The sequence below is a fragment of the Canis lupus genome, chromosome X (assembly GCF_011100685.1).
Source record: "Canis lupus familiaris isolate Mischka breed German Shepherd chromosome X, alternate assembly UU_Cfam_GSD_1.0, whole genome shotgun sequence".
Taxonomy (NCBI): domain Eukaryota; kingdom Metazoa; phylum Chordata; class Mammalia; order Carnivora; family Canidae; genus Canis; species Canis lupus.
Window position 1 is genome coordinate 8,414,581 of NC_049260.1, and position 18,423 is coordinate 8,433,003.

Here is an 18,423-nt window from a genome sequence, read left to right on the forward strand (position 1 = left end):
TCTATCTATGGATACTTGGGGTGCTTCCCTAATTTGGTTATTGTAAATAATGATGCTATAAACATGGGGGTTCATGTATCTCTTTGAATTAGTGTTTTTGTATTTTTTTGGTAAATGCTCAGTAGCATTTTTATTGGATCATTGGGTAGTTCTAATTTCAACTTTTTAAAAAATATTTTATTTATTTATTCATGAGTGACACAGAGAGCAAGAGGCAGAGACACAGGCAGAGGGAGAAGCAGGCTCCATGCAGGGAGCCAGATGCAGGACTCCGGGATCCCGCCCTGAGCCAAAGGCAGACACTCAACCACTGAGCCACCTAGGCGTCCCTAATTATAACTTTTTGAGGAACCTCCATACTGTCTTCCACAGTGGCGGTACCAGTTTGCATTCTCATCAACGGTATAGGAGGGTTCCTTTTTCTCCACATCCTTGCTAACACTTATCTTAGTTTGATTGATTGATTGATTGATTGGATTTAAGTTTTTAAAGTAAGCTCTATGCTCAGTGCGGGGCTTGAACTCACAACCCAGAAATCAAGAGTCATATACTCTACCGACACTCCAAGCACCCCATTTATTTTTAACCTGGCTTCCTATGGGTCACTGTTTTGTCTGTGTAGTTTTATTTTCAGTCAGTGATTAGAGAGAAATTGTGCTAGAACAACTTATGTCAGTAAGGATTCTATTTTCTGCTGATGAATGTGTGTGTGTGTGTGTGTGTGTGTGTGTGTGTGTAGAAGCACTTTCAAAGTCTAGGCAGTTTTCAGTCTTCTTTAATTTTTTGCTGGGTCCTCTTGGGGCTTCTCTGTATGTGCAAGGAGCAGAGCAGCCTCCCAGTCATCTAGGATGTGTGGAGAGCTTAGGCCCACTCAGATTGGCCCTGTGCCTGCACACAGCTTCCCAATTAGCCAGGAATATGTATGTAGAGCATCTCTAGCCCCTCTCTGCATCTTAATTTTTAGGATCTCCCTGTTAAATTTCTCACTTTCCAGCTGGTCTGCTGCTCGCCTTCACTGGGATTGCACTTTAGGCTAATACAGCTGTGGACTTTCCTTCTTTGTTTCTTTGTTTCCTACCAAACTTGGAATTTTTACTGACAATACCACTGGTCATGGGTTTCCCACCTTCTGCTTCAAATTGCACCATCTAGCAATAAATGTTTTATTTTATACAACCAGCCCCACCTGACATTACTACCAAAGTATTACTAATTTGCTTAATAATCTGAGTAGACTAGGGTGTGTATGATCCGTTCCAGGCAAGAGTGCCATAGAGTCCCATGATTTTACACAAAGTTTACCAGTTTTTCATTAATAAATACGTCTCAAGTTTTTTTCTGTCTTTGGTTGATTTTGAGAACTTTGAAATGGTTGTTTTTGGCAATGGTCCAGTTTTCTAACTGGATTTTTGGGAGATTTGCTGACTGCTTTACTGTAGTATCACTGAAGGTCTTGCTTTTACAGTGATTAGTTTTTTTTAAATGTTAGACCTTATATTCCTAGAATAAACCCAACTTGGTCAAGTTGGTTATACTTTTTATATATTACCGTCTTTGATTTATTGACATTTTATTAAGAATTTCCTGTCAGTGTTCCTAAGTGATATTTGTTTCTAGCTTTTTCTTGTATTATCTTTGTTTGATTTTGGCATCAGAGTAATGTTAACCTCAACAAATTAGTTGGAAAATATTCCCCAATTTCCAGTTTTGGAAAAGTCTGTGTGTACTTATTTCTTCTTAAAGTATTAGGTAGAATTCACCACTGAAGCTATCTGGGTCTAGAGTTTATTTTTAGGAAAGGTTTTTTTTGTGTGTGTTTAAAAAAAAAAAAAAACAAAAACAAGAGAAAATCAAATTGAATGGGTGTATGTACGAGGAATCACAGACATGAAATTCCAAAGAAAGTGAGGCAACTAGAAGCTTATGAGCTAAGGAGAGTGGTAGGGTCTGAGCACACAAAGGGGAGAAGGAAATTGGCTGGAAGGCAAGAGATATTTTGAAAAACAAAGGTTGCCCTATTATGCAGATAAGTCCCTTAGGTAAAGGAGAGAGTCTGTTAATAGCTCTCTTCCTGGTATAGGCTCTCCTTTCCAATGTAAATGAAGGCAGTTGATGGGGGAGGCAGAGAGCTTTCCTGTATCTGCTGGGTTTTGATTACTTTTAACTTGAAATAATCTTTTTGTCAAAATGCTCAGCCTACCCTGAGCCCTTACAGTTCTCTCCTCTGAAGCTTTCTTTTTGGGAAAAGTTTTTGAACTACAAATTGCTATTCTGTTTCTTCTTAAATGTGTTTTAATAGTCAAGGAATCTTAACATTTTACCCAGGTTTCAAAATATATTGCTGTAACAGTGGTCATGATATTCCTGTAATGTCCTTTAATAGATCCTACGGTGACATCTCCTTTTTCATTCCTGATATTGTTAATATTTGTATTCCCTTGTTACTTTGATCAGTCTGGCTAATTTTTTTTTTCAATTTTATTTATCTTCTCAATAATGGTTTCATTAAATTTATTTGTTGTCTGTTTTCTATTTAATTGATTTCTGCTTTTTTAATTTATTATTTCCTTTTGCTTGCTTTGGGTTTTATTTGCTTTTCTTCCCCCAAGGTTTCTTTCAGTGGAAGCTTTTAGAATACTGATTTGAGATCTCTCTTCTTTTATAAAGTATTCACTCAATACTATAATTCTTCCTCTAATCGCTGCTTTAGCTTCATCCCACAAATTTTGATATGTTGTATCTTTACTTTGAAAATTCTATTTAAAATATTTTCTAATATCCATTGTGATTTTTCTTCAACCTATAACTTATTTGCAACTGTGTTACCTAACTAAACATGTGAGAGATTTCTTTCTCTCAGTATCTTTCTCTCAATTGATTTCTAGTTTAGTTTTATCATAGTCAGAGAACATATTTTTAATCAGTCATCTGAAATGTATTGAGACTTGTTGTGTCCCAAAATATGGTCTATTTTGGTGAATAATTATGTGTATTCTTTTGTTGTTGGATAGAATTTCTATAAATGAACATCCTATCAAGTTGGTTGATAATGTTCGTCAAGTCTTTTATAACACTACTGATTTTCTCCTTATGTGTTCAACTTATGAGAAAAAAATTTGAAACTTTCAACTGCAATTTTTGATATGTCTTTTTCAAGAAATTGTCTTCACTCACTAATTACACCACTGTGAACAAACTCCTTAAGTTCATGGACTCAATTTCTCTTCATGGTAAAATGCTAATACTCTCTTCCCACCTCAGAGGATTGTTGTATTCACTAAAATGGACAAATCAGGAAGAAGCATTGTAAACCATCTACTACTATGTAAATGTATTATCTCATTAAAACCCACCTTTTGGATCACTTGGGTGGCTCAGCGGTTGAGCATCTGCCTTTGACTCAGGGTGTGATCCTGGAGTCCCAGGATTGAGTCCCACATCAGGCTTCCTGCATGAAGCCTGCTTCTCCCTCTGCTTCTCTCTTTGCCTCTCTCTCTCTCTCTCTCTGTGTGTCTCTCATGAATAAATGAATAAAATCTTTTAAAAAAATAAAAAATAATAAAAAAAAATAAAACCCACCTTGCAACACTGTATAAACATAAAAATTTAATATAGTAATAGAACACACAGCTTTGCATTTGTAATGTGATACTCCTACCAAAGTATCAAGCCTTTTTCATAAGTATGCAACATGTCAAGGCACAGGGTAATGCCTGGTAGGACTTAAGCATTTATTTTTTGTGTGAATTAATATTAAACATCCATAATAGACATTCAGAATCAACCGTTTTCATCATTATTTTTAAAGGAATGTAGTTATTTTTGCTTTTATAAAGAAGTGAAAATGTAGCTCTCAAATAAGGTCTGCCAAGAATCCCTGTAGAGGGACTGTCTATTCTGCTTAAGTGTTGTAACAGCATGTTTTTGGCTTTGGCTTATTGTTAGTCTAGCACAAGGGTCAGCAGACATTTTCTGTAAAGGGACAAATAGTAAATAGGCTTTACAGTCTATTGCAACTAGTCAGCTCTGCTGTTGTACTCAGAAAGCAACCATAGACAATATGTGGAGGAATTAGCATAGCTGTGTTCCAATAAAATTTTGTTTACAAAAACAGGTTGTGGGTCTGATTTGGCCTATTAGGCCATAGTTTGCCACCCCCTGCTATAGATAATAATCTCTGCTTTCCCCTCCCTCTATTCAAACACTGCAGTTTATCTCTTTACATGTATTTGGTAACTGAGAGAGGTAAGAAGATATCCTGTTCAGGGAGGGTGATAAGGAGAAAGAACAGAAGGATGAAAGAGGTTGGGATGGCAAGTGGGCTCCTTTTGAACTTCCTACAATGAAAGCAATGTAGATGCCATGGTTAACAAAATTATTTAAATACGTTAAGAGACCCTGACCGCAATTACAGAAGTGTTGTGGGGCTGTCAAAGGAGTGACAAAGAACTTCTCTGTCTTTCTAAATGGACTCCAATTCCATTCTGGCACCTTGGAGAGCATCCTTAGAGAGACTCACATAAAATTTTGGTGGGGCCTGACAGGTGCTGGCAGCAGGGAGGCTTCTTCTGGAGACTCAATGGACAGGGAATGGATACCAGGTTAGCAAAAGCAAGAAAGGAGGAAAGGGTAGATATCTGGGATGAATTATAGCTGGCAGACATTTTTGTGGACACAAGGGAAGCATCCTCATGAGAACTGATAGCGTGATCATAATGGTAGGAGAGAGAGCTGGGGCTTCAGTCCATTTGCTTTCCAGGTGAGTATTATTGAACCAGAAGATATTTAAGCAACACGAGGAAATAGCTGAGATGAGGCAAAGTGGTGTCACAGCCACATTTGGCCACAGAATAGCAGATGGGCAGGGAAGACCTCTGTACTTTCCCTTGGAGTGCTTTGCTAGAAGAATGGAGGTGGTATTCTGGCTTGGTCTATGGGTTTAACTGACTGGCTGGTTATCAGGAAGAGATTAACTGTTTACAGGTGGGACAGCCCGGGTGGCTCAGAGGTTTAGCGCCGCCTTTGGCCCAGGGTATGATTCCGGGGTCCTGGGATTGAGTCCTGCATCGGGCTCCCTGTGGAGCCTGCTGTGCCTCTGTGTGTGTGTGTGTGTGTCTCATGAATAAATAAATAAAATCTAAACAACAACAACAAAACCCGTTCACAGGCCACTTGAGGCTGGTTCTTCCTACTCGGAAACCACCAAAGGAGAGGAAGAACATGCCCCTTGATCTTCTCAATTGCAGCTGGTAGTTAGGGAGAAAGCGAGTTTCTGTGAGCCATACCCAGATTCTTGTCTTACTCTTTGCCTCTTACTTTAAAAGTTTTAGTATAACCAGGCTGGCCTCCCATCTTTATATGTAGTTCAGTCTTAGAATGTTACCCTTGGAAATGGAAACTCTTGCTTAACACAGGACGAATTGTATTCTCCTTTTCTCAGAGATCAAAAAGGAGATCACTTACCAGAAATATATTTTCCTGCCTGTCTGCCATCTAAATGATTGACACAATGAACAGATAGCTTTAGTTTACTACTTGTCTTGGAGGTTAGATAGCAAATGGCTTGTTGGGATAATAACATATAAAAGAAATATAAAGGCTCAGATTCCTCTGAGGACAAAGATGCCGCTTGACAGATGAGTCCATTGGCTTGACAAGCTAGTGAACTTACTTTGACCTGTGGAGAAAAAAAAATCCTATGTATACATGATGACAAAACAAGATTTGGGACTCTGCCTGAGGATTTCCGTTCGGTGAAACAGAGTACTTTAAAATGCTACATTGGGGCACTTGGGTGGCTCAGTCAGTTAAGTGTCTAGCTTTTGGTTTCGGCTCAGGTCATGAACTCATGGGTTGTGAGATTAAGCCCCACATCAAGCCCCATATTGGGCTCCGTGCTAGTGGGGAGTCGGCTTGAAGATTCTCTCCCTCTCTTTCTTCCCCTCCCCTGACTCACACACGTGATCTCTCTCTCTCTCTCTAAAATAAATAAATAAATCTTTAAAAGAATACTCTATCAATTCTTGTAATATTTTAATATGTGGAAGCACTCTGTTATCCAATCATAATTGTAGGACCTGATAACAAATTACTTATTTTCTGATATAGTGGAATAAATAAGTTTACAATAAAGAAGCTTCTGGGGCATCTGGCTGGCTCAGTTGAGAGAGCATGCAACTCTTGATCTTGGAGTCATGAGTTTGAGCCCCGCATTGGAGGGTAAAGTTTACTTAAAAAAAGAGAGAGAGAGAGACTGCTTCTACACAATAGCAAAATGGGGAAGGGAATTTATGAACTACTAACTCTGTCCCAGACATGGGCCTGGGTGCTATACTTTTATTACTTCATTTATTTCTGAGGTCATTACCATTATCCCATTTTAGAGATAAGGAAACTAATGCTAAAGGATAAGAAACTGACCTTTATGAAAAAGAAAAAGAAACTGACCCTTATAGGGTGCCCACAGCTTTTATGTGGCCAAGTTGGTCTTAATATCCATACCTGCCTCCAAAGCCCATGGTCCTTATAGTTCTGTATTTTTGTGTAGCATGTGGCTCACAGTCTTTATTGGGCCTACATATTTCAAAGAGAGCTGGGAATACACATATTCCTGAACTCTGGCCCCAGAGATCCTAATTCTATTGCTATTTGGGAGGTGCAGTTAGAAATTTTCATTTTCCAGCATTCCCTATGATTTTAATGCTGACTGAACACAATGTTTGGAGGAGTGCTAGCCTGGACCTGAAGTTCTCCATGCTGGCTACACATTGATCACTTAGGAAGTCTACAAAGTACCAATGCTTACCGCCTCACCCCAGACTCTCTGGAGCAGAGCTCAGGCATCAGTATGTAAAAGTAAAGTCCTGCCCCCTCTGGATAATGGTCATTCTGATGGACAGTGAGGGATGTGACTCTCTGGTCTAGCTGTTTCCAGTCTTACTTTCATCACTGAGTAATGTCATGATTGCTGACAGTCCTTCCTCCTCCATAAGGCATTAGATTGTGATGGTTAATTTTATGTGTCAACTTGAATAGGCTGAGGGATGCTCAGGTAGCTGATGAAACATTATTTGCATTGTCTCTCAACGGGTGTTTCTGGAAGAGAGCTGCATTGAATCCGTAGACTGAGTAAAGAAAATCTGCATTCATCAATATAGGTGAGCATCATCTAATCCACTGGAGGCCCAAATGGAACAAAAAGTCAGAAGAAAGGCAAATTCTTGACCTCTATAACCACATGAGCCAATTCCTATTATAAATCTCCTTTTATATATCTCTCTATATATATCCTATTGGTTCTGCTTCTCTGGAGAATGCTGACTAATACATGGATTCTACCTTTAATATCTCTTCTAGATACTTGGGTCTTAGAGGAAAACTAGTTGATATTGGATGCATTATTGATTCTTCAATAAAACCTCCAAGTATGTTATATATGGTTGCTTTCTGGAATTAAAATTTTAAATATCACTTTCCCTTTGGCAAATGAGAGCTATAATATTTGCAAGTAAAATCTGATTTTGTTTCAACACTTCCTGCAGAATGGAAATCAAGAATGTTCTCAAAACTATGAAATAGAATGGGAGAAGAAAGACAAGGGCTGAAGATGGTAGATAAAGTAAGTGAGCAGAGGCAGGGTGAGAACCCAGATCAACTTTCCTGTTTCAATGGGATGCCCAGCAAACTCTGGAGAAAACAGATTTGGAGGAAAGAGAATGACAGTATTTTTAGATTTGGTAATTATAATCATTTTAACTACAGTAGATGGTAAAAGCTGCCAATATATCCTAGAATTCTAGTTCTGCTAGAATTCTATGTCTTGAAGAACACAGATCTACCACCCTGTATCCCATAAATACAACTCTATATTCCATAAATATTTCCTGGATGAATTAATTCCTCCAGGTGTATAGAAGGTTCATGGAGGCAGAATGGGAATTTGTCTTTTTTATTTAAAGAATTACCATCTACCATGGTAAACTGATAGTGTACTGTATCTGAACAATACACCACACAGTGTCCTTCAGTTTTGATGTCATTTGTATAATAACTAGGTAAGAATATGGCTTTTTTTGGAAAGCATTTGAGTGCTCTGAGTTCCTGTAGTGGAATACTGTCTAACCAGGGTTTGCAAATGCCAACGTCAACGAGGAACTGGGTAGGTAAAATAGGTAGGAGGACTGAGCAGATGTAAAACAAGAAGGGATGATAGGAACAATGGCATTTTTGAGCATGCAAGTCCTATCTGAAAGCATTCAAATACACGTTTGTAAAAAAAAACATTGTGTAAGCAGAATAAAACAGGTTGGAGGGCCACCACTTTGCAACCCCTGATCCAAACAAAACCAATTAGTATCCTGTTGCAGGCTTATATTATATAGATTTAAGACCATAATCCCTCGAATGATTTCAAAATTCTTTACAACTTTTAATATGCCACTTTGTTGCCATGCTCTCTTCTCTCCCTGGGAAAGAAAACAAAACTCAAAACACACAAACAGCCCTGTGTGTTCTTTAAACTGTAGCAGCTGGTGGCTAAACATATGGGAAAATTATTTCTGTGGTTATTATTATTCTCTACGCACTGTGCCAAATGGGGGAGAAAAATAAACTTTTTTGTGTATACGTTCAATAACACGGTGTAGACAAAACATATATTACCTTAGTCACTTAGATGTTTTCACATTGAGTTGTGAATAGTGTTCAGAAATTTATATTAATGTGACTTCTTGGGACGCCTGGGTGGCTCAATGGTTGGGAGCCTGCCTTCGGCCCAGGGCGTGATCATGGAGTCCCGGGATCAAGTCCCACATCAGGCTCCCTGTGTGGAGCCTGCTTCTCTCTCTGCTTGTGTCTCTGCCTCTCTCTCTCTGTGTCTCTCATGAATAAATAAATAAAATCCTAAAAAAATAAAATCATGTGACTTCTTGATACAGATACCTGCTAAAGTTTCTAAGCATAAATTTCCATAGGATGTGTTTGTTTTTAGGTTTAAAAAAGAAAAAGAGCTTTGTAACAACACAACACAAATAACTTTTAGGATTTGCTTTGTCTTTACTGTAGTTAACTTTTATTTCCTATTTCTTGGCACAATGTGCTGACCTCATAAATATTAGGTGTTGACCTGTAAATATAACTAAGAATTGTCAGTAAGTGGAATTGCACTTCTGAACACAGAGGTCAGATTCTTCTCTAAACTGCATGAGATTATTTGTGAGCTTGTAATATCGAAAGTAATAAAGCAGTTTTTTGAGAAGCGTTTTCAATTAGGGTGATTAACCAAATTTTATAATAATAGGGATTGTTCAGCATATGCTGCAAAACGGGAACTCAGAAAAATAGTCTTATCTCTCAGTTGTAGGGGTAGAAAAGCAGCCCTACATTTTTATGGCCAAAGAGGAAATAGGCCTATTTCAATCTAACAAACCTTGAAAGTGAATTCTGGGGGCATCTGATAATGGACAAGCTGTAATCCCTGCCCTCAGGAGGGATGGAGACAAATATGGTACAGAACTGTGTTGTCCGATATGATAGCCAAGAGCCACATGTGGCTGTTTACATTTAAATGAAATAAATTAAAATGAAATGAAATTAAGAATGCAGTTTCTTAGTCACAATGGCCATAATACAAGTGCTTAATAGCCACATGTTGTTAGTGGCTACCAGATTTGAGAGCAGAAATATACAATATGTCCATTATCACAAAGTTCCATTGAACAGCACTGGTGTAGAAATCCTGAACTCATCTCCAGAGTCAGACTAACTGGGTTTGAAACCAAGAAGAGTTCCTTGAGATCACTGTGTCTCAGCTTCCCTGTCTGTAAAATGGGGATGATACTTACATAAGAGGGTTGCTGTGAGGATTAAATGAGTTTATAATATGTAATTCTTTTATAAATACCTGGCCCATAGGAAGTATACAATAGGAGCAGTGGGGTAATTCCCCAGTAGAGGTTCAACACATTCTGAACTCCCAGAAGAGTAAGCAAATTAATCTTGACACAAAGTTTGAGAAAGTTTCATGGAAATGGTAGCATTTAAGTTGGACCTACAGTAATAAATTGTAACAAGTAAAGAAGGGAAGTGGATGGGCAGGTGGGGTATTCAGGCTGTGCAAAGGCATGGAGGCATGAAATTATGTGCCACATCTGGGTGATGGCAAATTGCCCAACATGTCTGTCGAAAAAGGGAAAGCAGAAGGTGAAGACAAGAAAGCAGGTGAAGCCAGACTGTGTAGTGTGCCTTGCATGCCACACTAAGGAAGCCAGATTTTATTTTATTAAAGCAAAAACAAAAACAGTAAAGGATAAGGATTTTAACATGATCATACCTAAGTTTTAGAAAGATAACTACGATGATACTGTGGACAATGGATTAAGGTGAGGGCCCAGCAGTCAGAAAGGGAAAAGGGGGATGATGAGATTATGAACTAAGGCCGAAAGTCTGTAAGTAAAGGAAAGAGGGATGGTTTTCAATTAGCAATAATCGCGCCTCGGATAAACCTCATTGGCTACGATACTGCCACTGCGCAAAGCTAGGAAAGAGGGATGGTGATAAATATGGGGGATGAATCACATGTGGGGAGATGGAAAAGGAGGATTTGAAGAAATTCCTTAGGCTTCTGATGTGGGTGGAAATGTTCTTACTAAAGCAGGATTTCAGGAGAAGGATCAGGCATTCATCTTCCCAGAAGCCTTCCTTGACCTCCTCAGACAGGGCTGACAGCTCCTATTTTGTGTCTTACATTCTAACTTTATTTATTCATTTTTTATTTGAGTGTAGTGGCAGCACAATGTTGCATTAGTTTCAGGTATGCAGCTTAGCGATTTGACAAGTTTATACATCATGCTATGTTCACCACAAGTGTAGCTACCATCTGTCCTGATACATTGCTATTATAATATCAACTATATTTCTCATGCTGTGCCTTTTATTCCCATGATTTATTCATTTTGTAACCAGAAGCCTGTATCTCTACTCCCCTGCACCTGTTTTGTCCAACTTCACTTACTCGCCCAGAAACCATTAGTTTTCTGTATTTATAGGTCTGATTCTGCTTTTATTGTTTTTTCATTTTTTTTTACATTCTACTTATGAGTGGAATCATGCAGTATTTGTCCTTCTCAGTCTGACTTATTTTACTTAGTATGATACCTTCTAGGTTCATCCATGTTGTCTCAGATGGCATGATCTCATATTTTTTATGGCTATGTAATATTCCATTGTGTTGTATAAACATGTGTGTACATATCTATACACACACACATCACACACACACACACATCCCACATCTTCCTTATCCATTCTATTGATGGGCATTTAGGTTGCTTTCATATGTTGGTTATTGTAAATAATGGTGCAATAAACATAGGGGTGCATATCTCTTTTTGAATTAGAATTTTGTTTTGGGGGGTGGGTAAATACCTAATAGTGGAATTATTGGATTATATGGTATTTCTATTTTTATTTTTTTGAGGAACCTCCATGTTGTTTTCCACAGTGGCTGTATCGACTCACATTCCACCAACAGTGCACAAGGGTTCCTTTTTCTCCATATTCTTGCCAACACTTGTTATTTCTTGTCTTTTTTATTATGGCTATTCTAACAGGTATAAGGTGGTAGCTCATTGTGGTTTTGGTTTGCATTTACCTGATGATTAATGAGATTGAGCATCTTTTCATGTGTCTGTTGACCATCTGTATGTCTTCTTTGGAGAGATATCTGTTCAGGTCTTCTGCCTACTTTTCAGTTAGATTTTTTTTTTTTTTTTGTGTTGGATTATATAAGTACTTTATATATTTTGGATATTAACCCCTTATCATAAATATCATTTGAAAATATCTTGTGCCATTTAGTAGGTTATCTTTTTGTTTTGTTGATGGTTTCCTTTGCTGTGCCAACACTTTTTATTTTGATGTAGTCTCAATAGTTTATTTTTGCTTTTATTTCTCTTGCCTTAGCAGACATATTTAGATAAATATTGCTATAACCAGTATCAGAGGAATTACTGGTTGTGTTCTAGGATTTTTATGATTTCAGGTCTTATATTTAGGTCATTAATCCATTTCAAGTTTATTTTTGAGTATAGTATTAGAAACTGGTCCAGTTTCATTCTTTTACATGTAGCTGTCCAGTTTCCCCAGCACCATTTATTGAAGAGACTGTCTTCTCCCCCATTGCATATTCTTGACTCCTTCATCATTGATTAATTGACCATATAAACATGGGTTTATTTCTGGGCTTTCTATTCTGTTCTATTGATCTATGTGTCTGTTTTTGTGCCAGTATTATGCTGCTTTGATTACTACAGCTTTAGAGTATATCTTTTTTAAAAGATGTATTTACTTACTTAATTTTATTTTTTTATATTTATTTATTTAGAGAGAAAGAATGAGAGTGGGAGGGGCCAAGAGAGAGGGAGAGAGAATTTCAAGCAGACTCTGAGCTGAGTGCAGAGCCCAAGGTGGGGCTCAGTCTCACCACTCTGAGATCATGACTTGAGCTGAAATCAAAAGTCAGACATTTAACAGACTGAGCCACCCAGGTGTCCCTATTTATTTAGAGGGAGAAAGGGAGAGAGAAAGAGAGCACAAGCAGAGGAGCAGAAGGAGAGGGAGAGAATATCAAACAGATTCCCCACTGAGCATGGAGTCCCATGTGGGGCTCAATCCCAGAACCTCAAGATCATGACCTGAGCCAAAATCAAGAGTTGGTCATTTAATGGACTGAGTCACCCAGGAGCCCAATGTAGTATATATTGAAATCTGTAATTGTGATACCTCCAGCTTAGTTCTTCTTTCTCAAGATTGCTTTGGCTCTTCAGGGTCTTCTGTGGTTCCATACAAATTTTAGTATTGTTTGTTCTAGTTCTGTGAAAAATGCTATTGCTATTTTGATAGGTATTGCATTGAATTTGTAGATTGCTTTGGGTAATATGGACATTTTAATAATGTAAATTCTTGGGCAGCCCGGGTGGCTCAGCGGTTTAGCACTGCCTTCAGCCCAGGGCATGATCCTGGAGTCCCAGGATCGAGTCCCACGTCAGGCTCCCTGCATGGAACCTGCTTCTTTCTCTGCCTGTGTCTCTGCCTCTCTCTCTCTCTCTCTCTCTGTGTGTGTGTCTCTCATGAATAAATAAAAAATAAAATCTTTAAAAAAATAATGTAAATTCTTCCAATCCATGAGCATGGAATATCTATCTGTTTGTGTCACCTTCCATTTCTTTCATCGATGTATTATAGTTTTCAGAGTACAGGCTTTTACCTCTTTGGTTTTTATTCCTAGGTATTTTATTCTTTTTGGTGCAATTTAAATGGGATTGTTTTCTTTCTATTTTTAAAGCCTATTTATTTATTTATTTTTAGTAATCTCTATACCCAATGTGGAGCTTGAACACCCAAGATCAAGAGCTGCATGCTCCTCCAACTGAGCCAGCTAGGCACCCCTGGAATTGTTTTCTTAATTTCTCTTTCTGTTACTTTGTTATTAGTTTATAAAAATGCTAACAATTTCTGAGTATTAATTTTTTATCCTGCAACTTTACTGAATTCATTTATAACTTCTAGTGGTCTTTTTGGTGGAACCTAGGATTTTCTATTATATTATCACATCATCAGCAAATAGTGACAGTAAAACTTCTTTATCAATACAATGCCTCTTATTTCTTCTTGTCTGATTACTATGGGTAAGACTTCCAGTACTCTGCTGAATAAAGGTGGCGAGAGTGGACATCCTTGTCTTATACCTGATCTTAAAGAGAAAACTCTCAGTTTTTCACCATTGAGTATGATATTTGCTGCAGATTTTCATATATGGCCTTTATTATGTTGATGTATGTTCCTTCCGACTTTGTTGAAAGTGTTTACCATGAATAGTTGTTGAATCTTGTCAAATGCCTTTTCTGCATCTTTTGAGATGATCATATGATTTTTATCCTTTGTCTTGTTGACACGATACATCATGTTGATTGATTTGTGAATATTGAACCATTTTTGCATCCCTGGAATAAATCCCACCTGATTGTGGTGATCTTTCTAATGTATTGTGTATGAAGTTTGCTGATATTCCTTTTTTTTTTTTTTAAGATTTTATTTATTTATTCATCACACACACACACACACACACACACACACACAGAGGCAGAGACACAGGCAGAGGGAGAAGCAGGCTCCATGCAGGGAGCCCGACATGGGACTTGATCCTAGGTCTCCAGGATCAGGCCCTGGGCTGAAGGCGGCACTAAACTGCTGAGCCACCCGGGCTGCCCAAGTTTGCTGATATTCTGCTGAGGATTTTGCATCCATGTTCATAAGGGATATTGGTCTATAGTTTCTTTTTTCATAGTATCTTTGTCTGGTTTTGGTATTAGGGTTATTCTGGCCTTGTAGAATGTATTTGGAAGCTTTTCTATTTTTTTGGAATAGTTTGAGGAGAATAGGTATTAACTCTAAATGTTTGGTAGAATTCACCTGTGACTCCATCTGGTCCTGGACTTTTATTATTTGGTACTTTTTTGATTACCAATTCAGTTTCCTTAATTGTGATCAGTCTGTTCAGATTTCCTATTTCTTTCTGATTCACTTTTAGAAGATTGTATATTTCTAGGAATTTATCTATTTCTTCTAGGTTGTCAAATTTTTTGGTATTTAATTTTTCATACTGCTCTCTTTTGGTTCTACGTATTTCTGTGATGTCAGCTGTTACTTCCTCTCTCATTCCTGATTTTATTTATTAGTCTTTTCTCTTTTTTTTCTTGGTAAGTCTTATTAAGGATTTGTCAATTTTGTTTATCTTTTCAACCAATGTTTCATTAATTTCTAATTTTTTTTTAGTGTCAATGTCATTTATTTCTTTTTGTTGTTTGTTTTTTCTTTTTAAGTAGGCCACATGCCTATTGTGGAGTCCAATGTGGGGTTTGCATTCACAGCCCTGAGATCAAGACCTGGATGTTTATCCAACTGAGCCACCCAGACACCCCTTCAGTGTCATTTATTTCTGTTCTGATCTTTATTATTTCCTCTTTTTTTACTCACTTTGGACTTTGTTCTTTTTCTAGTTCATTTATGTGTAAAGTTAGATTGTTTATTTGAGCTGTTTTTTGTTTTTTTGAGGTAAGCTTGTATCGTTATATACTTCCTTCTCAGAACTGCTTTTGTTGTGTCCCAAAGATTTTGAGCTGTCATGTTTCATTTGTCTCTGTATTTTTAAATTTCTTCTTTGATTACTTCATTGACTCATTGGTTGTTTGGTGTCACGTTGCTTATTCTCCATGTGTTTGTATTTTTTCCAGTTTTTTTCTTGTGATTTATTTGTAGTTTCATACCATTATGATTGGGAAAGATGCATGATATGATTTCAGTCCTTTTAAATTTATTGAGGCTTGTTTTACGACCTACTATGTGATTTCTTTTTTTTTTTTTAAGATTTTATTTATTTATTCATGATAGTCACAGAGAGAGAGAGAGAGGCAGAGACATAGGCAGAGGGAGAAGCAGGCTCCATGCAGGGAGCTCGACGTGGGATTCGATCCCGGGTCTCCAGGATCGCGCCCTGGGCCAAAGGCAGGTGCTAAACCACTGCGCCACCCAGGGATCCCTACTATGTGATTTCTTTTGGAGGATATTCCATGTACATGTAAAAAGAATGTGAATTCTACTTTTTGTGGATGAAATATTCTGTATATATCTGTTATGTCCATCTGGTCCAAAGTCCATCTTTGAATGCAAAGATCTGATTTCCTTGTTGATTCTCTGTCTGGATGATTAAACATTGGTTTAAGTGGGATGTTAAAGTCCCTTACTGTTATTGTATTACCACCAATTTCTCTCTTTGTGTCTGTTATTATTTGTTTTATGCACTTAGGTGTTCCAGTGTTGGGTGCATAGATATTCACATTTGTAAATTGTACAATATTTATAATTTACAATGTCCTCTTGTTGTATTGATCCCTTTATCATCATGTTAATGTCCTTTTGGGTCTCTTGTTACAGTTTTTGTTTTAAAGTCTATCTTGGGGGCGGCTGGGTGGCTCAGTTGGTTAAGCGGTTGCCTTTGGCTCAGGTCATGATCCTGGGCTCCTGAAATGGAGCCCGGCCTGTGGCTCCCTGCTCAGTCTGCTTTTCCCTCCCCCTGCTCTTGCACTCTCATGTGCTCTCTTTTCTTCCTGTCAAATAAATAAATAAAATCTTTTTTAAAAAGTCTATTTTGTCTGATATAAATATTATCACCTTGACTTATTTTTGCTTCCATTTACATGGTGAGTGTCTTTGCATTCACCTTCAGTTTCAGTCTGTATGTGCCATTGGGTTTGTTTTGTTTTGTTTTGTTTTTTGCCATTAGGTTTGAGGTGAGTCTTCTGTAGGCAGCATATAGATGGGTCTTGTTTTTTAATCTATTCCACCACACTGTGTCTTTTGATTGGAGCATTTAGGCCATTTACATTTAAAGTAATTATTGATAAGTATGCACTTACTGCCATTTTGTTATTTGTTTTCTGGTTGTTTTTATAGTTCTTCTCTATTCCTTTTTTCTTTTCTTGCTCTCTTTCTTTGTGATTGATGAGTTTCTATAGTGTCATGTTTGGCTTTCTTTCTCCTTGTTTTTTTTGTGTACCTATTATAGGCTTTGGATTTATGGTTACCATGAGGTTCATATATAACATCCTAAGTAAATAGCAGTCGATACTAATTTGATGGTCATTTAAGTTCAAACACATTCTAAGATAGGAAAAAAATAAAAATAAAAACAGAAAGAAGATAAAAAAAGAAAAAAAACCTTATTTTTCTCCTCTTTTCCCTTTTTTACTGTCTCCTCCACAGTTTTTGTATATGTTGTCATATTTTACATCCTTTCATTCATAGTTTTCTTATGTCTAATTATGGCCATTTCTTTTCCACTTAAAAAGTCTCTTTAATGTTTCTTATAGAGCTGGGTTAGTGGTTTTGTTTGGGGGAAACTCTTTATTCTATCTTTGGTTCTTCAGAAGCTGTTCAGTCGGCCCTCAGTTCTTTTTAGGAGGAATTGTTCTATATATAGGTGTAATTTGGTGTGTTCCGTGGAGGAGGTGAGTTCAGGGCCTTCCTGTGTCATCATTTGGGACTGGAACCCCCATTCTTACATTCTAACTTTAGATGGCAACAGCTGTCAGCCACCAGCACTGTCTTGTACTAATCTGATTCTCCCTGCAGTAGGCTGTGAGTTCCACCAAGAGAGGACCAGGAAGTGTGTGCACCGTCATGGGCCTTCTTGTGGAACCTCCCACATTCTTTTTCTTGCTAGCAAGCACACCCTCCCAAGAAAATGCCAGATACCTGTATTTCCAGCCTCCTTTGCCACCAAGGCATGGACATGGGCAAGTGATTCAGTACTGGCCAGTGTGAACTGAGAGAACTGTTGGGGCTGAGTCTGGGAAGACACTTTCTTCCTTGACAGAGGAGCAAGGTAACAAGGCAGCTTCCTTCCCTTCCCAACTTTAAGGCACTATTTTGTGAAAATGTAACAGAGTTGTGGTCACTATATTGTCACAATGAGGCAAATCTGAATGAATCAAAGAAGCTGACTCTGAACTCTGATGTTGTTTAGGCCCTGGACCAAACATGGAACTGCCCTTCTCCTCATACTTCCTCCTACTTTTTATGTTGTCTTTAAATAGATCTTCTCTTTAAAAAAAAAAAAAAATCTTCTCTTATTTATGTTCTCTTGGAGGCAAGCTTTCCCGTAGTTGAAGACCACTGTTCTAGGCAAATACTTTAGTTATATCTTGAAATCTAAAGAGCAAATAATAAGGCCTACACAAATATCTGTTATAAATTATGGATGAGTCCATAAGAATCCATCTGTCTAAATAGATTGGTTGGTGGGGAGAATAGGGCTCATGGAGGGTGGGAGGCTGTGCCCACAGGTCAGGGAGGCTGGGTGAGATCAGGGTGCTGTGGAGGGAGGATTGGTCTGGCTGGAATGTTTCACAGAAGTCCTAGGGAGTCAGAATCCACAGTGGGCACCAAGAAATCAGGCTTGGCTGTTATCATCACAGGGATCCAGTGACAACTCCTGCCTCCTTCAGGAATTGAGTTTGGGAATGACAATGGAGAGAAAATACTGCCCAAGTCAGGAATTCTACCACGAAAACTGGTTCATGTTTCTAATTGAAGGCTATTAATTGAAGCTGCATCACTATAGTCAGTTCTCGAGATTTTGAAGCTTGCACAGAGAAAGCATGGTTTTAGGAAGGCCTTCTTTCTGCCTCCTTGCTCCTCTTTGGAGATTATCTGTTTATATGTGGTACAGAGCTCAGGAGCCGTGACAGCACTGCATGCTATCTGCTGGGTAAATATCAAACTGTTCTGGAATTAGTCCTGAGTTACTGAAGGACAATATGGCAATGAAGAATAAGGAAATGGATATTTATTAGTGAGTAAATATCT

The 18,423-nt window shown here is 38.0% G+C and overlaps 1 pseudogene; it reads right to left on the reverse strand.

Moving 5' to 3' along the window:
* Positions 1–10,419: 10,419 nt before the first annotated feature.
* Positions 10,420–10,536, reverse strand: LOC119868687 (annotated as a pseudogene).
* Positions 10,537–18,423: the final 7,887 nt, after the last annotated feature.